The 21,128-nt window shown below is 42.8% G+C and overlaps 1 pseudogene; it reads left to right on the top strand.

The window, feature by feature from the left end:
• Positions 1-16,068: 16,068 nt before the first annotated feature.
• Positions 16,069-20,022, top strand: LOC148222168 (uncharacterized; annotated as a pseudogene).
• Positions 20,023-21,128: the final 1,106 nt, after the last annotated feature.

Genomic DNA, 21,128 nt, shown 5'->3' with positions numbered 1-21,128 from the left:
TTCTTGGGGTTCTAGTGGTGCATGCAGTAGTTCCCAGGCCCAGTAATTCCAGTTATCAACAGGATTGTGGATCCACTTATTGTGGCAATGCAATTTGTGGATGGAATTTTTGGTTAATGGCCACTCATCTCCTGGCAATCTCACCAAACAGGTGGTAAGAGGGTTGCCTGGAGTGGCTACTGACAGGACACAGTGTTTCTTAATGCATGGTATTAGCCAATGTTACCCAGACATCTTCTTTCTGTGGGACTTCCCAGTTCTTTGCTAGGAGCACAGCATTAACCAGGATGGAAATAGCAAGCAGGAGTCCTTTGGGAGTCATGTCTGGTCACGGTCTTGAATCTGTAAAATAAGACTGCAAAACAGTGGACACACAATTAAGGATTGTTTTCTGTAGATCTTTCTTTGGATGCCTGTCTCTCCTTCACTTGGGGATATTTCTTGGGAATCTTCTTGTGGATGTTCTAGCAATGTTTGTAGATATGGTTTTACATTTTTTGCTGGTATCCACCAAGGTCCTTTACCTGTGGAAACACAAGCATATTCTGTCCCCAGGTAGTCAGTGGAAATGGCCCCAAAATTTGGTTTGTTTGTAGGTCTTTAATTAAAACTGGGGGTCTCTTCTTTAACTGTGCTTGCATAGTGTTTGGAAAATGTAATAATAAGGGGGTAAGGTCCCACAAATGAATTGTTTAAAAAATTGAAAACATATAGAGCTTTACTGAGCCTCTCTATAATGGACAGGGTCTCTACTCCTCCTTTCTGTTGTTCTAATAAGTTTTTGAGAGACCCATGGGCTCTTTCAAAAATTGATTGTCCTGTAGGGGAGTGAGGGATGTCTGTTGTATGTTTAATTTCCCATAGGTTGAAAATAGGTGACATGTGAGCAGGTCCATTATCTGTTTTTATGTCTTGTGGTATGCCTAATGTTGCGAATGCCTGAAGGAAGTGCTTGGTGGTATCACTAGCTGTTTCACCCACATGTGCAGAAGTAAATATTGCTCCTGAAAAGGTGTCTATTGATACATTTAAGCATTTGAATTTTCTGAAGGATGCATAGTGGGCTACATCAGAATGCCAAATTTGTAGACTGTGAAGCCCTCTAGGGTTTACTCCTGCCCCTATAGGTGATAAGGAGTACTTTTGGCAGCTAGGGCAGGTGTTAACAATTGCTTTAGCTTGATCTTTTGAGATTTTAAACATATAATGTAATGCAGGAGCATTTTGGTGGAAGAACAAATTGCAAAGCTTTGCTTGTTCAAAGATGTTCAGTAGTGTTACTTGTGTTTTCATGGCAAGTGTATCAACCTGTTTGTTACCTTTTGTCAGTGTCTGGGTAATGAAATGTGGGAAATGTATATGCATGAAAAAGTAAGGATGCTGCCTTTGGGAAAGAATAAAAATTATATTTTTAAGCATCATATATAACTGATCCTTGTCAATAGTTTTTAAAAATGAATTTTCTGATTTTTGAACTATACCAGTAACGTAAGTAGAATCAGTAACTAGATTAAAAGGACAGGTAAATCTTGGTAAAGCTCTAACAACAGCTGCTAACTTGACTATTTGGGAAGAACCTTCTACTATTTCAATGTCTGACTCCAAGCATGTGTTCTGCCATGTTATCACTGATTTATGGGATTTTCCTGATCCGTCTGAAAATACAATGAGTGCATCCAAAGGCATATTACTTAGGAGTGGTTTGGGAAGTAGTTAAAATTTCGAGTGCAACAATTTATGCTTAAGGTAGTGGATAGAAATTTGGCCTAAACAATTTATTTTGTAGGGATCCGGATTGCTGGAGGAGCCAGTCTGAAGACATTGTAGTTAGGGACAGAAATACAGTAGGAAAGTCTTTCCCTGAAAGGGAAATCAGGCAGGATCGGCCATGATAAACTGATCCATTATTTTTTTGATTGAATAGTAATAGTCTTGTACATCTGATGTGGTAGAAAAAACCATTCTAGAGCTAACAAAGGGTCAGGTAACTCAAGATCTCACTGAAAAATCAAAGCATAAAGTTGAGGTTCCTTCCCCAGAACAGCTAGCAGAAAGGGTAACTTGGGATTTATTCGATGTGCTTGATGATTTTGAATGGCTGTAGATACTTTCTTTAAAGCTTTTTTCACTTTCATATTCAGTTGCTTGATTGAATCTAGTGCTGAGTCTCCTCTTAATAAGTTAAACAAAGGGGCTAGATCTTCATTGGTAATTTCTAATAAGGGTCTGACCCAATTGATGGTTCCTAGCAATATTTGCATATTGTGGAGCATTTGTGGACCTTCATTCAACTGTAAGGGCTGTGGCTAAATCATCTGGGAAGAGATCTGATGTCCCAAGTATTTCCATGGTGGTATCCTCTGTATTTTTTCTTTGGTGATGGTAAAGCCAGCTGTTTGAATGGCTGCAGTGGTGGTTGTCAGGGCCTCATTTAGCAGTAGATAATTTTTGGCCATGATGAGTATATCATCCATGTAATGGTAGATAGTCACCTGTGGATGTTTTTCCCTGACTGGATTTAATACCTTGGCCACATACTACTGACAGATGGTGGGATTGTTCTTCATTCCCTGCTGTAGCATTGTCCAATGGTATCACCGTAAGGGGCCTTGACAGTTGATAGTTGGGATGGAAAAAGCAGACTGTGGAGCATTGTTAGGATGTAAAAGTATGTTGAAAAAACAGTCCTTTAAATCTATCACTGTAAGCTTACAGTCTCTGGGAATCATTGGAGATGATGGAAAGCCTGGTTGTAGGGTGCCCATGTCTCCTCTATGACTCTGTTGATCCACCTTAGGTCATGGAGGAGTCGCCATTTATTGTTTCCCTTTTTCAAAATGATGAAGATAGGACTGTTCCAAAGACTGGTGGTTGGAATCATATGTCCTTTTTCCAGCTGTTCTTGTATTAGGGTATTGAATGTGATGAGTTTTTCTTCAGGGAGTGTAGCCGTGGAAAGCGGTTTTAACCCTTTAAGTGTGGCGGAAATAAGATGCACAGTTACATGGTCATCTTTCATGACAGGAAGAAAGAGACAAGTTTATTCAGAAACACAGTTGGTTTTATAGCATGACTTGCAATTCCAAGAGTAGAGAAAAAGTGATTGGTTTAGAGAGAAGACACCCCATTGCCAGGGCCTGGTCACACACCACAACAGGTGTTCTATCTTGTTATTAATTCCTTTTTATTTTGACCAAATTATCACCCTGGGAGAAATTCTCCCTCGCCTTGAGCTGGACCAGCTTATTGGCTGGGAACAGAGCTGAAAAGCTCCAGCCTGGAATGTTTTTCAGCCTGTAGTTTTCTTACTTTCTCAATATGTGTCCCACAAGGGAGGAGCCACAATCTATATGTTTGACGGTCTTCCAAGTTATTTTAAGGGGGTTGCTCTGCTCAATGGCCCCTATCAAAAATTTGTTTCTAGGTGGACTCCCCACTGGGACAAAATGTCCCTCCCCCACAAAACTATGGGCATTCTTGTCTTTACCACGAAGGGTCTTGTCCTGGTGATACAGCCTTTGGGTCATAAATTTGATCAATTCCACACTTCTGAGACTGTTGCTGTCACGTTCAATTCCTCACAGTGTTCCTGGACTAGCTGTGAAGGCCCAGTCAGGAGGCGACTTGGATTGTGAGATTACCATCACATCTGCACCTTTAGCTACCAGTCCTGTCAGAAAAACACTTTTGGTGTGAATTCCAATGCACAGATGATTTGTGGTCAATTGTGGCTTATTATTTGAGTCCACATCACCAAGGACTCTGAAGCATGGTTGACAGTTTATTCAGGGTGTAAAATCACCTGAGCAATTACCAATCCCTGAGGTATAAAGCAAGGTGATCAGGACACATTGCCAACACTATGATCTCCTGCTGCAATGTTACTGACAGCACTGAAGTTAAAACAGAAAATCCCTCAGTCCTTGATTTGCAATGGCCAAGAATCAACAGTTCCCGGGGCTGGTCTTCAGGCCCAAATTCACCAGTGGATATCACATGGGTGAAAAAGTCTTTTGGCATCACTGTTTTGGCACTTGCCAACTCCAGCTTGGCACCTGGGGGCAGGGTTGTTGACAGCCCTGAGAGAAGCTGTTGGAGTTCCGAGCCACATGGCCTCCAGTGGTTGTGTGCACACTTGGCTGGGGCATTTGTATCATCTTGCAGAACCATCCTATGCTCTGCTGGGAATTTCCCAATGGCTGTTTTGGTCTGAACTGGTTAATGTTATGATTAGTTCCTCTGCACCCCCAGGTCTTAGGAGCAAATTTTTCTCCTTGCCAGGGGCAGTTCTTTATGAAGTGTCCCTTTTGGCTGTATGCAAAGCACAGCTTTGAACTCTGTTGTTGCTGTTGAGGGATTATTTGCATAGCTGCTACAACTTCTTCAATCCCTTGTCCCACTGCCTGTACTTGTAGGGCAGTGGAGTGCTCTATTTTTCCCAGGCAATTACAGGCCTCAATCACCTGAGCCAAGGTAGATTCTAGCTGCCTGAGAGGGCGTGCAGCACCCTTTTGCACTTGGGATTTGCATTGGCCACAGCCAACCTTTTAAATAATTCCTTTCCAGCTCTCTCTTGCACCACCTGTCTTTCCAGGGCCTGCTTAAAACAGTCTATGAATTTCATGTATTGTTTGCCAGGCTCCTATTTGATGTACACGAAATCAAGTGTTGGTGTGCAAATGCTAGGCACTTGTGCGAGAGCCTTTCTGGCTGCATCTTTGATATCATCTAAAATGGACTTAGGGACGTTTGCAGCCTGATAATCTGGTTGACTGTGTGCTCCTTCACCCATAAGATGTTCTAAAGTCAATGCTGCTCTAGCTTTATCATTAACATAGTCCTTAAGTAATTGATTTATCAGTTTTTTCCACCCTCCTTCCCATAGGGTAAATTCTGTTGGGGACAGCAGCATTGTCATAATATATTTCAAATTGTGGGGTGTTAACACATGGCTGGTGAAGGTAGCCCTAGGTTGTTGAAATAGGGCAATTCCCTCCCATATTCTTTACCGGCTCCCATCTAGGATTTTCATTACCCCTTCTGTACTGCACCAGAGCAACAATAAATTTAGAGACCATCTCCCAGTCCTCCTCCTTTACTGCTGTCATCTGAATCCTCTCCCATGGGTCCTTGGAGTCACTGGATCTGGAGATGCTGAGATCGTCTTCTTCCAAGGAGGAAGAAGAATAATCAGACATGAGCATAACTTTTTTTTGTTGATGGAGTGGTTCATCTCCAGGATAGGCCTTGGTATTGGCTGCTTGGGGGCTGTCATGTTGGAGGTGGGCACTTCTGGAACCCAGGTGGGTAGGGTTGCGGCCTCCCAGGAAGGGGTGTGGTCTGGGGGTGTGGTTGCAGTCTTCCCGGAAGGGGTGTGGCCCAAGGTAGGAGGGGCATGTCCTGGAACAGAAAGGGTAGAGCCAAGGGAGGAGCCTTGGGGCAATGTGGCATCTTGGGCAGATGGTGATGGAAGATGGTGGTTAGTGTAGGAATGAGGCTGAGGAGAATGCACGGACAAAAGAAGGACAGAGCGGGAAGGATCCAAGATGGAGTGGCCATCTTGGGCCCCAAATGGAGGAGTTGGAGGTGGACACAGGACGGCAGAGTAACAGAGCAAACCACTCTTCCTCTGAGCATGCATGCAATATTGGCCCTCTATCCCCCCCGGGGTAGTCTGAAGGGGGAGAAGAAGGGGGGGCACAAAATGGCAGGAATTGCAGTATGCAAACACTCCCACATATGTAACAGGCTCTGATCTTGTGTTCCAATCCCAGGGTTAGAGGGTTGAGGCGGAGTCTCAGTTTGGGAAGTGGTATTGGAGCTAGGGTCGTGACTCTTTTCTTCAAATTTTGAGGCTTCTATGATTGCACAGAAAGTGGGGAGCATGTGAGGTGTGCCTGAACCTTTTTTGTTGTTAAATCATGTAACTTTACCTCCACCGAGTCCTAAAAGTCCACTATTATAATTTTACCATCCATTGCATTGAGGATGTTGTGGAATACTCATTTTACTATTTTCTTTAGCTCCTTTTTCCTGACCTTTTTCCCACAGGCTTTCAACATAATTTTTAAGTGTCAGTATACATCCCTTTCTACAGTTGATAATCCAGACACCATCTCACAACGAGCAAAACTTGGATTGGGGTGGGATATACCCCCTGGTTTGGGTAGGGTGATGGGGGGATTATCCCCTTTCCACTTGCTTACCTGCCTCCCTGCAGGTGTCCTTAGGTTGACTGGCCACTCCTGTGAAGGTTGCCCAGAATTCGTCTGTCAGGCCTGACATTATTTAAATCCATGCTGGAGAGGGATGACCTGCTGGTCAGCTTTCTCCTTGCTGACACTATCCTGACAGGCCCCTCAATATGAGGGATCCCTGATCAGGAGTCACTTGTCGTGGCAGGGTCCTGCAACCTCGGGATTGAGTCAGGTGGAAGCCACGTGGCACAAAGAGGAGACAGATTGGACAGGTTATCCAAAAACAAGTAACTTGAATGGGTAAAATAACAAAGGTGCAGTATTGGGTCAACTCCAAAAGACCTCGAATGGGTATGTTAAACTATATATATATCTGGTAGAACTGGAGGCAGATCTGAGGGCATGGATCCAATCACAAACCAGGATTATGAATATGGAAAACAATGCAGCAAACAACCAGTCAGGGGAGGGAACTTGGGAACATTCTGGAAGCACAACCTTATATGGGCAGGCCTGTTAGCATATCCATTCCCATGGGTCCTTGCTTCTCTAACTTTGCTCACCCTAACTTAACATTAGTCTCTCTGCCTACAGGCCCAATTCCCATGGCCTTAAATTGATGGTTACCTCAGGTTGACCAACTCCCACACCATCCCCACAGCAAATTCTGTTCAATCTCTTTCACAGACAAAGAATTGAGACCAGAGCCCAAGTTGAGAATAGGTGCTTAGTGAGGGGTTCGGTGACCCATCCAAGCTTATGATCCTGAAAGTCTGCTTGTATACCACTTAGCCCTGAAGACGATTGAAGATTTATGGCTGATTGACTCATGTCTTTATTTTGTTTTCCAGCATAAAGACTTCTGCTGTGGCTCAGCACAGAACTGAGACATTATATCCAGTTTGCTTCTGTGTGAAATGTGTCACCAAATTAGGTGTCCTTCTATTTATGACTTCTTATGAGCTCTTGGAACATGAAAATCCACAGTGAATTAAAACTTTCTGTGGCAAAATCCATGTTGGTCTGGTCTTTGTAAGTATTGCACAAGCAGTGTGGAAAAAAGTGAAAGATCTTAAGTCTGGCAGCAAAACCTCAGGCATGTGATTGCAGTACCTGATTTTATCTACAAGTTCACTTGTAGCTGTATTTGTAAGGCACCTGCTTAGAGTAAAAAGAAAAGCCTTCATAATTGTAATGAACTTCCTGGGTCACTAACAAGGTGAGTTAAACAGCAGATCCATTTGTTTTCTACTTCTACACTGTGGTGCTTTGCTTCTTGTGAATTCTGGCTCCACAAGTTTTGCTAGAACCCTGAAGGTAGGAGTGTCTGTGGTAAAAGTGTTTCAAGAGGGACTTGATTTTTTTTTTAAGCCCCACCTTTAGGTTTCTTACCTGTCATAGTCTCTTCCACAATATGTCACAAAGAAAAACTTCATTCTTGCAGTACCTGCAGACCTTCAGCGGCACTCTGTTACCAGTTAAAACTGAGGAATTGCCCAGAGGAGAGTGGAAAAAATGGTGCAGGACTTGAGAACCAGGTATCTGCCTGATGCCCAAATGCTGTCACTGTTAAAAAAACCTGCAATGCCTCTTCCATCAGGTGAGACATTGCTGGATTCACTTCACTGCATCTCTTTGATGGATGATTTTTAGAGCATTTTCCATCTGCCTGAAGTAAAAGTTTAGTTAGACATTTAATCAGCTGTTGCACATACAATTTAAGAATTTGGAAAATGCATATTTTTGCCAGTAGAATAAAGTATTCTGCAAGACAGATTGTGATATTATGTGCTTTGATATGTTTTGCTTCCTCAAATACCTGACAATATGCAAAATTCTGGTATGTCTCAACAGAAAACTTGGTAATACAGATTGCAAGGACATTGTCACAAGCAGAGCTGCATGCCTGTGCTTCTTGGGAAAGGGTCTGGAGGAGGTGACATCCCACTGCTGTAATTTCAGCTCCTTACCAGCCAAACTTGCCCAGGAGGGCTAATTGCTTCTTTCTGGGAGCAAGGCAGAACAAAGCAGTTTCCCTCTGATTCTGTTCCTGTGGATTTTCCTGCAATTAGTTGGAAGTGGGTGGTTTGACACTTCCAAATGAAAAAGTAGTTGCAAATTGTGCAGAACAAGACACTTAAAGCTTTTCAGCCTTCATGCTCTTCCTCCTCACAAATATTTGGGTGAGATGAGGGGTATGCATGCCTAGTGAGTTACGGGGAGAAAGAAATTTGAGACTTGAACATGTTTCATTCCTTGGTTTGTTTAGACCTAGCCTAACTCCAAATTTAATTCTCTGTGGGATTTTTCCAAACTGAAATTCTTTCATGTATGTGACTTTTGCCCAGACACAAGCTCCATGCCATTTGAAGTGTTTGAATTTGGATAGCAATATTTCCATTATTCTGGAGGACCTCAGTGAGGAGGTTTAATGCCTTTGTTTAACAAAGAAATGTGCCTTGGGAGGAATAGTGAGCCACAAGTGCGCATGCACTGCTTCTGTTTGTTGTAGGCATTAGGATGCACAGTGACATTTCCAACATAAATGCAAAAGCTACATTTTGGGGTAGAAAAATGTATTGCTTGAGATAATCGGTAATGTGAGTAGTAAGATGACTTGTGCAGATATGGACTCAAGTGCACACCATGCTGATAATCTGAGTGTTCTGCTCACTCTTCACCAGGGAGGTGTATTATGTCATTACTTTTTTGCTGATGTTTAATTTAGCTGCACAACTTATATTGTGTTGCTTTGTTCTAACTCTTTTGCAATAAGGTCCATGATTGCATGAAATTGTTCCCTTACTCAGTTAAAAAATTAATTTCTGTTCTTCCTGCATGCATTTGTAGACTTTTTCTTCTTCCCCACTCCCTTGGGACCAATATTGTTTGCTCCATTTGTATGCCACTGAAAATACTTCTTTTTTTCCCCGATCTGAAAATGCAGACGAAACAGTGAAGGAGATCTGCAAAAGCTGTGCAAATATTCAAATAAATCAGTCAGCTTCCTTGGCAAATATGCTTTTGGTATTATGCATTCCTTTTTACTAAAAGATAACGCCTGAAATGTTAAAATATACTCCTTTCTGTGACATTCTAAAATACTTCAGAGAATGAGCCTAGTGGTGTTGACATGCAGTGGAGTAGTTACTTGAGAACATAGCCTTAAGAAAGGGCATATCCTGGTGCTGCAACACGTTTTTGAGATAAGAAGGAAGCCCCAAGTCTTTAGCAAACAGAGCTTGTGCTTAATTTGAAGAAATGCCATGTGCATCTCCTTTAAGAAACCTCTAATTACCATTAGAAAATAAAGACGGGACTGCTAATCAGCTGCTGCTCCACATTCTACAGCGTGTCTTGTTTGCATGTCTTGACATTGTTCTTTCAGCTATTTTCAGTGTGTTTCATTAACAAGATTGTCTACTCTTCCAGTTTGTTTACTTGAATAAAAAATAGTTTTGACTTCCATTTTCTTTCATGAAGCTCTTGAGAAAACAGTTTATTTTGCAATGATTTAAATAGTCACAATTAAATTGGGACTTGAATCTCTCTGTATTTTTGCTGTCAATAGAGATTGGTGTTCCTCTTCTCCAGGGCAGAACTTGGCTCAAGTGTCATGAACAGAGAAGGGAAATGGTCTCAATGAATGACTTATCTTTTGTTACCTCCACAGACTTAAACAGAATTAAACCTGTAAATCTATACAGCCCCTGGAAATAGTTTGGGTGAAAAAGACCTGAGAGAATGGCACAGCACCCTTGGTTACAGACTGTTTAACAGCAGGGGTAGTTTGCTTTTAATTTGTAAAAGATTTTGTTTCTTTCTTTTTCTCCCCCCCCTTGTTTTAATGTTCTCCTTTTCTTAATACTTCTGTTCTTATAAATACTCAGTTACTTAGTCTCAAGGGGCAATGCAAGATGAAGAATAAACCGGTGGAGCAGAGGGGTGAGACACCAGACCACTGGCTGCTGTTGGACCCAGGTGGCAGCCACAAAGTAGTCTTCATTTTTTTTTACTTCAGCTTCCCTGTTGCTAAAATGGAGAGGATTAATTTCTTCACACAGCATCTCTTAGTTTTCATTAAAAATGGTAGTATATGGCAGGTCTGGTTCATCCTGCTTGGTTTCTGGGTTTTAGAAGAGATTTACCAGAAAAATTACAGTATTTTTTTGGTGACTTAAGTCTCTTGTGCTCAAGGATGGCAGTGCTTGAGCTGCACAGCCCAGTTGTGCAGAACAGGATTATAAGCAGTAGTGATCTTTTGTTGAACTATTTGCTGGACCACTCAACTATACCTGAGCAATGCAGGTAACATTTCTCTTTCTCTACTAGTTATATGATTCTGCATTTATGAATGACAGACATAGCTGACAAAAGGGTGTCTTGCAAAGCAGGAAAGCACTGCTTAGTACAACAAAGTTGTTGCTGCTTTCTCCATTTCTTTAATTTGTCACACAGTCTTGGAGACTTAAGTCACTGAGACTTAAATAGATGTTTCTGCTGTGTACTTTTTGTTACTGTTCATCAAAAATCCATTACGGAGAATCCATGCTTTTGGCAGAAATCCTGCCTCTTACTGGCTGCTACAGAGAAGTGCTCTCTGATTGCTACAGCTTTTGATTTGGTTCAGTGATGATCAGTATTTGTGAAATTGGAACAAGCAAGGGAGGTGCAGTGGTTAGCCAAGTAGGTGTTTATTCAGCAGCAGCACCAATGTTACAAGGACCTGAATTAATGTCACTAGATGCTTGTGGAGGCTGAAAGCCTCTCAGCCAAACAGTCCACTTCTCTCTCCCGTGGAGGTCATGCCCTTTGGCACTCACTCCTTTCATGGCTACAAAAAGTTACTCCCAGCATGCCTCCCTGTTTCATGTAAATTGCCTGTACCCCATTGGCCCTTCCCCCTTTGTACCGCCCCTGAGCCCTCAGTTGATTGGCTTAATGCTCTACCCCGCCCCCTGCCTTTCCTATATCAACCCTGCTCCCTCACACCCCCTTGAGCCAGTTCGTACCTGGATCCCTTTGTGGAAAGAAGAATAAAGCTTTGCCTTGGACCACCACAACAGCTCCTGTCTGTTCTCTCCTGTGCTGGCCGAAGCGGGGAGCTCACAAAAGAGCTGAAATCACTCTCCACCCGGGAGTGAGCACAGAGGACGTGCCTGTGCCCAGAGGACATCCTCCACGGGATGCTTCTTCAGAAGGTCATGGCACTCCACCACAGCCCCAGGGCCTGCCATGACAGCTGCTGTAACATATTTATGAAAGACATCACTTTAAGCATGTTGATCTTTGCAATCCTTATGTTATTTTACACAAACGTTTGGATTAGGCATAACTTCATGGAAATATGAAAAGGAAATAGAGAAATGTAACAGTGATTTTACAGTCTTTGCACATGCAACTGAGAATTGCATTGCTGGTTACCATCTCATTTTTTTTAAGCTTTTGGTCTGTAGTCCAATTCTTTCTGAGCAGATCAAGAGAATTAGTGTAATTCTTCAGCTATGCTTTTCATTGCTGTAGGCCTATGGAAGGGCTTCTTATATAGTCACCAGCCTTGTTAATCCAGCTCTCCCTCTCCCCCATTGCTGCCTCACACTCCAGATTTGGAGGTAGCTTGTACAATGGCTGCTGCTGGACTCGCTCCTCTGCCTGATGTGAGATCTGTGTGACATTCTCTCTGCAACTTGCCTGACCACCTTGAAGATTAGCTGACCTGAGCAGAAAGTAAAAGGCAGCTAATTCCCTCTTTTTGGCTTGTTAGAGACCACAATTACACTAACTCTCCATGCTCTTTGGAGGGGCAGGATGGCAAACGGAAATGCCATGCAGAGACTCTTACACAGGACTAAGAAGTGGCAAAGGGCTATGCAAGCTTGCCACAATTCTTCTCTTTAGGGAAGATGCCACCCTGAATGGTCATGTACTATCTTCTCTTTGCTGATTCATGGCTGGAATAAGTATCAGCCATTTTCTTCCCATCCCCACCACCCCCAGCTGAAGGTAATAATGAGGAGGAGACTGACACAGTTAAGAAAATAAAATAACAGTATAGAACCCCGCATGGTTAGCCCTGATGCTTGCAATATAAACTATTTGGCTCCAATTTCCAATTGTTGCTTCCTCTGCTTGGAATATATATAACTAGATAAAGATTGTCTGTAATTTATTTTTGGAGACTGACTGCACATCTGTGCATTAGGATGTAAAAGTTCATGCTTGAGGAGAGGCAGCTTGCTTCACCAAAACTGTGGGCAGTGGGAGCCACTGACTGCAGTGGAAGAGTAGAGATGATGTAGGCTCTTGTTTCAGGAGGAGAAGATGGAGACCAAGAAGCTCTAGCCAAGTCTTTAAAACAATTTTTCACCTTTGTCTGATTTCTCTAAGGTGTAAATAAAAAATTAAGACCTAACTGCTTTCTTCAAAAGGTCAATACACAAGGTAAAGTGTCTTGGCTTCCCATGATCTGCAGAGGGGCCAGATCCTGCCCTGTCCTGCCACCTCTGCTCCCTCCCTCGCTCCCTAAGGGGCAGGATGAAGCAGGCATTGATTTCCAGGCACTGCACCACCCAAAGGTACTTCACACCTGCTCAAGTACCTTTTTGATTTTACTAGCACATACTGAAAAATTTTTAAAGAAAAGAAAAAGGAACTCCATTTGACATATGCTCTTAAGGATTCAGAAGAATGTTCAGTTAAATTATTACTAATACATTGCAAATCACTTTTGAGACAGCTGGATAAAGACAGCTGCAATGGTTTCAGTCAATGTAACAGATTAAGATGATAAATCCAACAAGGCCTTCCTAGCAAAGCTAGCACTGAACTAACATATTCTTTTCTCTCCCCCAAGAATTGCCTCCATTGATGGATAATCTTTGCATAACAGGAGGCTTTTAAATCTCCAGACAGTGTATAATAGATGCAAATTTGTGAATGTCATATGCAGTGAACTAATAAGCTTGGCTGATCAGGGAACACGATAAGTGTGACACTTTATCAGGCAGCAGTAAAAGCTGATTAGTTTGTGCATGTTTAGCTGTCCATATGCCTCATTATTGGAAAGGTTTTAGATAGTACTAATAATTGGAATGGATGTGGCTTCATTTCCTTCAATATAGAAAAGGAAAAAGAAAGTGAATGCAAAGCATTCTTCTTCACACCTGGAATGAAACAGATTGAGCAAAGTAATTGTGGAGGTTTTCAGAGTAACTCGATCTTTGGCTGCACCTGTAAATTGAGTGACAGAGCTATTTTCTCATGCTGCAGTTTGGTGCAGTCTGGGAGGAAAAGGAAGTGAAGTTGGGGTCACTGAAGTTCCTGCACAGGTCAGCTGGAGTAGGTGAATGTGTCAAGCGAGTGTGATAGCACCACAAGCCAAGAGGAAAAATAACCCCATGAATGGCATTGATATTATTTATAGATAAATACTTACAGAGACAGAAATGAGTCATTTTATAGCAAGCAGCTATATTTATGCAGCTTATCATTATGCTTGAAATGGAGCCTTTTCCATTTCCTGTCCTGTGTTATAAAGCATCACCTGAGAACAATCAAGGCTGCACTGTCCTTGTCCATCCTGGGCTGATTGAGGTTGTTGCTTTTTGTGTATTTTTTATCCTGTCCTGTGGTGGAAGACTCTCGGAGCACAAGACAGTAAACAAAGTCGTGTTCACCCACTGAACAATGTGTGTGGCCTCACAAGGTTTTGACAGTAAAAAAGACTCAAAGTTCTGAAAATCCAGGTGAGGCGTTGGGAAGGGATGCTCTGGTGCAGCAGGTCCAGTGTGTCTGGTTGTACATAGGACAGTCTTGGAAAATGTCTCAGCAACAGCTATAGTTATCAGCAGAGTGAAAAGCAACCCTGTTGATTATACAATAATTTGTGTTAGGAAATATCAGGTGAGGCTCTGAAGGTCAGTCAAAGCTCACAACCAGTTCCCCCTAAGAATTTAGAGCAGCGATCTTGTCTGCCTTCTTTGTTGTATTTCTAATTTCTGCCTGATCTGTTATTAAACAGTATGAGTCTTATGACAGGTGGTATGAGCTAAAATACAAAGGAATTATGAACTCTTACAGAAGTTTTAGCCAGCAATCTTTGAATAAAGCTGGAGTGTGAGGCTTTCCTTTAACTGAACCAGTACAAGAAGCTGAAGAATGGTACTTTTTCTGTAATTCAGGCAGCAACCTGTGGAAATGGATCTAGTGGCGAAGGTCAGGGAACTGGCTTCATCTGCATAGGCAAAAAGCTTCAACTTCAGACCCTAGAAGGAGAAGGAGAGAAGACATCCTTTACATCGTGGCAAGAAAATAGAAAGGTGAGTTGTCTCATGGGAGCTAATATGTTAATCAGTTTGTTGCAAATAAGGTGATATTCTTAGTTTCCATACATGGTTGGCTGACATCTAGTTGCATATATGGTTCTGTTTCTTATCCTCACTATTGATTGGATCCTGGGCCCTCTATCCTACCCTCTACATTGTTGTGATTTCCTGGTTCCGGGGTCCTCGAGATCCAACCCGTTGTACTGTGCACAGCTTCTTTTTTTGTTGTTTTAACCATTATTAAATTCCTTTGTTTTCTGGGTTGGTCTCATTGTTCTCGTTGCTTTACTTTTGCCACTAACCTCCCTGTCTGGACTGGTCCTGGTATTGCTGCTCACTGGCAGTGATAAGTGGCACCCGAAACAGGGACCCACATACTGGAGGATCTCTCAGGATCGTGTCAGTGGGGAAGAGCTGACCAGTAGGACCTTTATCTCCACTATGGATTACAAATTCATCAGGCCTGATGTGTATTCTGTGAGTTTTGGCTGACCTTTGGAATGGACCAGTCAACCCAACTACCTGTGAGAGAAGCAGGTGAATGGAGAAGCAATAGCTTGCCCCATCACTCTATTCCAATGGGGAAGGGGGAAGCATATTCCACCTCATCCAAATTGTGCTTGTTGCACGATGGGGGCCAAAGTATCATCTGTAGAGAAGGATATATATGGACCATTTAAAGTTCTTTCAGCAGACCATGGAAAGGAGGTTGGAAAACGTGAACTGAAAACCCTTTTAAAATGGGTCTTGTGCAATTTTCTGGCAATCATGGCCAGCTCTGCCACACTGGGAAGTTGCCAAAGGGGTGGCACAGACTGTGATATCTTTACCTCTGCGTTTTGGGACTCAGTGAGGACCAGGCTATATGATCTGACTACTTGCAGGGACCCTCTAGCTCCTCACATGTTGCCTGCTTTCTGCATGATACTCGAGACCCTGAAGGTAGAACAGAAGTGGTGGGATTCCACTTCTACACACCACCTCCCAACATGGGACTGCCCTCAACCCCTCTAACTCTGGAAGTGGGATCCAGGATCGAAGCCCATCAAGTCGCTGGACCCCATGCAAACTGCAATTCAGCCATCTTGAGTCTCCCTCCTTCTCACCCCTTGGACCTTCCCAGAGGTGGATATGAGGCTGACATTGCCAGTGTGCTCAGAGGAAACACTGGTTCTCCCTGTTACTCCACCGCCTTGTGTCCCCCTTCCACACTTCCACTCGGAGCTCAAGATGGCAAAGGCCATGCCATCTTGGACTCTTCCCACTCCATTTCCCCCATTCCTGCACTTTTTCCTCACCCCTCTTTGTTTAATCTCAGCAACCACCATCTTAATTAAGCTGCCAGTCATCTCCAATGTTCCATCTTCGGTTCCACCCCTCTCCCTCCATTCCACACCCCCTCTGCTTTGGGCAGCACCCCTACCTTGGGCTCCCCCCCTCCCAGCTCAGACCACGCCTCGGGCTGTGTCTCTTTTGCATCTGGCCACACCCCTACTGGGGAAGCTGGAACTACATCTACCAGGATTCCAGAAGGGATGCCCTCCAACATGGCAGGGCCCATGAAACCCGTGCCAGAGGACAAACACCGGTTCTACTGTTACCATTCTAACAAAAAGAAAGCCTTCCTTGTGTCCCGTCATTCCTCCTCCTCAGCTTCCTCCTCATCATCATCATATGAAGAGGACCTCAGCCCCTCCAGACCCCGTAACACCAAAGACCCTTGGGAAAAGGTTCGGAAAGTGGCAGTAAGGGGGAGAGATTGGGAATTGGTCTCAAAATTCACTGTATTTCCACTGATTCACCAAGGGAGGGGAGCTAACCCAAAATGAGAGCCTTTGGTATAAGGGAAAGTGAAGGAATTATATATACAAGGCTGCAAGAGAGTATGGGAGGAAGTCACTTTATTTTAATAATCTGATTAGGGCCACCTTCTCTGCACATGTGCTGACCCCACAGAAAGCATGTTTCAGCTGCGCCGAGGATGGACACTTTAGAAAGAACTGCCCCCAGTCTCTCAAGGCAGATATCAGATAACATCCAAATGCAGCAGACAGAGACATTTTAGAAAGGACTGTCCTCAGCCAGGAACAAAACCTAAGGACACTTTACAGTATGCAAAAGTTTCTCAGGACCATCACCTGGGCTAGACTTTTGCTTAGAATTACAAACAAGGATTTAACTTCAGTATTTGACTTACTGAAGGGAGATCCTACATTGAATTCACCAAAACAACTGACCAATGAGGCAAAAGGCACCTTAAATAAACCATCTCAAACCATCCAAGAACAAGCACTGCTCCAATTTTTGCTTCAGCAAGCACTGGACAACAAAATAAGATAAGACTCTGTGTTCCTTTACTACATTTTTGCACTGATTTTACCATAGCTGTATTTTCCTAATGTATATAGAAAGGTCATTTATTCACTATTCATGTATTTTTATTTTGTGGCAAGCTGCAGCATAGCAGAACCACATGTCCTCTGTTCTCTGATTTTATATTATTCTAGTTAATGTACTGTTTAACATTGTGTTCTTAATAAGCTGTACATGTTACTTTTACAGTCTATGTTCTACAGTGACAGCTGGTAGTCCAAACCTGTAACATACAAGTACTTAGCCTTGCCTCCTGGAGTAACTTCAACATTCCAATGTTTCTAAACTTGCTTCAGCTGAACTTTGAGCGTGGCTGCAGTGTCAAACTGTTAAATATTTACAACCGGTTGCAGTCTTTTTCTAGGTGAATCAGCCAAAAGTGTTATTAAGCATTTCCTGCAGGCCTTCTTAATGTTGATGACCTAGGTTAAAATGTAAAGATGTGCCCAAAAGTATGTATTCTACCACTGTCTTCAAGAACTTGTTGAAACCAGGAGGGACAGTGTTTTCCTTATCTCCTGTTAATCAATACCATCAATACCTTGCTGCATGACTCATAGATAACTCCCTCTGGGGAGCCATTTCTGTTTAATGGGCAATCAAGGACCCACTGCATGACTCATAGAATGACATCAGCCCATTGTGAGATGCTCCACCCAGGGGGGATTAGCCAAGCATCCCCACCTGAATATAATCTGGGGTTTGGGACAGAACAAACTGCCCTTACCCACTGGTTTTCAGAAGACGAGAGTACCAGACCTTTCTATGGGATCACTACTTCAACAAGTCCACTTCATCTGGACTGCTACCACCACCCTAACTAGTGGGGTGTCAGGTTGTATTCTGACTCTGTCAGTGGTTTTCTTTTGTACTATTGTATGTATTTTATTTTTTCCAATTAAATTATATTTCTGATTTGGAGTCTCTCACTGGTTTTGCTTTCAAACCAGTACAGTTGGGTATCCCACAAGAAATTGGAATGGATAATGGTCCAACTTATGTTTCTCAGGAGTGCAGCAGTTTTTTAATTTATGGGGAATTGTACACATAGCAGGTATTCCTCACTCCCCCACAGGCCAATCTATTACTGAGAAGGCCCATGGTTCCCTTAACAACAAGAAAGGGGGAGTAGAGACTCCTCTCTAGCCACTGTAGAGAGGCTCAGTAAAGCAGTGTATGTTTTCAGTTTTTTAAATAATTCATTAATGGAACCTAACCTCCTAATCATCAGGCATTTTTCCAACACGACTCATGCACAGCTAAAAGAAGGACCCCCAGTTTTATTTAAAGACCTGCAAACACACCAAATTTTAGGACCAGTTCCACTAATTACCTGGGGAGAGTGTTATGCTTGGGTTTCAACAGTTGAAGGGCCTCGGTGGGTTATTGCTAATAACATCAAGCCATTCCAACAGCCATTGGAAAAACACCAGCAAGAAGAACCACAAGGAAGACCCAGGGAAATAGCATCCTGAGGACTACCACCTACCCACTGTGAAATCTCCCTATGTTGTCAGTTTCTCAATCTTACCTAATCTTTTAAGTATAACTTAATTTCTTAAATTTCTTCACAGATTATCCTATTGAACATGACCCCTTAGAGGACTCCTGTCAGCCACTGCCAACCTGGTCTATGCCATACTCCTTGCAAGGACTTGGAAAGTCCAGCAGCCAAAACAAAACGTCTGGGTAACACTGGTCAACACCATTTAACAAGAAACCCTTTGTCTATCAGTTGCTACCCCAAACAACCCCTTTTCCACCTGCTTAGTGAGGTCACCAGCAGATAAGTTAAGTGGCTGTTAACCAAAAATGACATCTGCAAACTGGGTCCCTGCAATAAACAGATTCATAGCCCCGTTGGAAACTGGGATTACTGGGACTGGGACCTGCAGTATGCGCCACTAGAACCTCAAGAATTGAAAATCCTGGGTTCTGTCACAATATACAATATATTTGTGCTAAATTTCATTACATTGGTAAGATAGAAGGGATACAAAAAGTACATAGTAGCATTGACATACAGCAAATAAGAGATGAGCAAAATGTATGGTGAGATGTTTCCCTCCATCCTGTCTACAGAAATGAAAGCATATGGTGTAACTACACCTCACCCATTCTCTCCTGGTCCAGTGATTCCCCTTTACAATTACCATCAGGAATTTAATTCTCATTGGAGACAGAGCATGGCCTGGTATTCCATCACACATCAAGGGCAGACCATGCAGCCTGGACAGGCTTGCCCTGCTAAAACACCCAACCTCACAATGATCTGTAACAGAAAGATCCGGCAAAAAAGGTTCATTCATCACTTTGAAGCAGATGGCAAAGATAAAATTAATTTTTGGAATTTCGGACAAAGAGTAGCAGCATCCACATTGGTTCCTTGGGGTTCTGTGGCAAAAGCTGTAAAACTGTTAGACAGCCTTGGGTGTTGACTACGTAGGCAAACCAATGCTACATCTAAAGCACTGAGCAAGCTACTGACAGACGTTGACAGCATCAGACACACCACCCTACAGAACAGAGCTGTGATAGACTTCCTTTTGCTAGCTCAAGGGCATGGCTGTGAGGACTTTGAGGGCATGTGCTATATGAACTTTTCCAACCACAGTGAGTCCATCCATCACAGTATTGAAATTCTTAAAGAAGGGGGTCAAGAAACTCCAAAAAGAAGATGAGAAGGATTGGTCTTTTGGAGTATTTGGAAACGGGGGTCTACCAGGGTGGGTGGCTTTGCTGGGCAAGACAGGATTATTGATTGTTATAATCGTTGTAGTGTTGATCTTGTTTTCATGTTAGTTAGGATGCATGTTTAAGGCTTTTGAGGGTTATTTAGGGATTTTGAGTTTAAAAGGAAGAGGGAGATGTGGAAATGGATCTGGTGGGGAGTGAGAAGGAACTGGCTTCACCTGCATATTACAGACAGCTTCAACCTCAGACCCGTAGCTAGGAGAGAGGACATCCTTTAACATCGTGGCAAGAGAATGGAAAGAAGGGTTGTCTCATGGGAGCTAATATGTTAATCAGTTTGTTGCAAATAAGGTGGTATTCTTCGTTTCCATACATGGTTGGCTGACATCTAGTTGCATATATGGTTCTGTTTCTTATCCTCACTATTGATTGGATCCTGGGCCCTCTATCCTACCCTCTACATTGTTGTGATTTCCTGGTTCCTGGGTTCTTGAGATCCTTGTACTGTGCACGGCTTTTTTTTTTGTTTTGTTTTAACCATTATTAAATTCCTTTGTTTTCTGGGTTGGTCTCATTGTTCTTGTTGCTTTACTTTTGCCACTAACCTCCCTGTCTGGACTGGTCCTGGTATCGCTGCTCGCTGGCAATGATAGCAACCATTGCATTTCACCTGTGGAGAATTTTAAATTTTAGTGTCCCTATTTATGGACTTTATCTTGGAACTACCAAATCCAGCTCTAGATGTAGAATGGAAATTATAACATAATTCAGAGAGGGGAGCTGGTGTCATTGTGTGAGCCTTAAGCAACCTATCACAGGGTGTGGGAAGAAGCTGGATTCCAACACAAGTTAGTCTATTCTGCCTCCATAAAATAGAGCTGAAAGCAATTTTATGCTTGGTGAATTTTGCCATCAGAATTTGCTTACTGTACTGATAGGATCTGGTTTGCTCTATGAAAATTCACAAAAAGACCTTGCTTAAGGCCCATTCTGAGTAAAACTGGTGGTGCCTTAAAATGTGCTTTGTAGCCATAGAATATTTTTAAGTGTTTACCTTTCTGAAATCAGCTTTGTTTCCTTTGGTGGGCTCTTTCTCTGAGACACTGAAGGCAATAATGCATTCTGTCCAGAGTATGTTTCTCCACCTGTAAGCTCTTTAGGCATCATTTGCTAGTAACACTAGGCATGACTTGAACATGAGAACATCCTTTTTCATTCTGAAGCAAACTGAGAAGTGATGCATCATGGATGATGAGGCTGGCTCATCAGTGGCATAGATAGCAAATGCACCCCACCTCTCCATGGTCCTACAGTGAATTGGAACAAATTGCTCATCCACTAATACTTTTACTTTTGTTCAAAGCAGTGGAGCATCCAGAAAGATATATCAAGGGCTTGGGGTTATGCCCTGATCATCCCTTTCCTACCTTGCACATATTCCTGATTCTGTTGGATCTTCTTCCTGAAGCTTAGACTCTGTGGGTGTGGCAGTGCAGGAGAGCTGGCCAGCATCCAGTACAGAGGAATAAATTCACTGGGA

Source organism: Sturnus vulgaris, chromosome 14 (genome assembly GCF_052056855.1).
Source record: "Sturnus vulgaris isolate bStuVul1 chromosome 14, bStuVul1.hap1, whole genome shotgun sequence".
Taxonomy (NCBI): Eukaryota; Metazoa; Chordata; class Aves; order Passeriformes; family Sturnidae; genus Sturnus; species Sturnus vulgaris.
The sequence above is the reverse complement of the archived record's forward strand: the minus strand, read 5'-3'. Positions and strand labels throughout refer to the sequence as shown.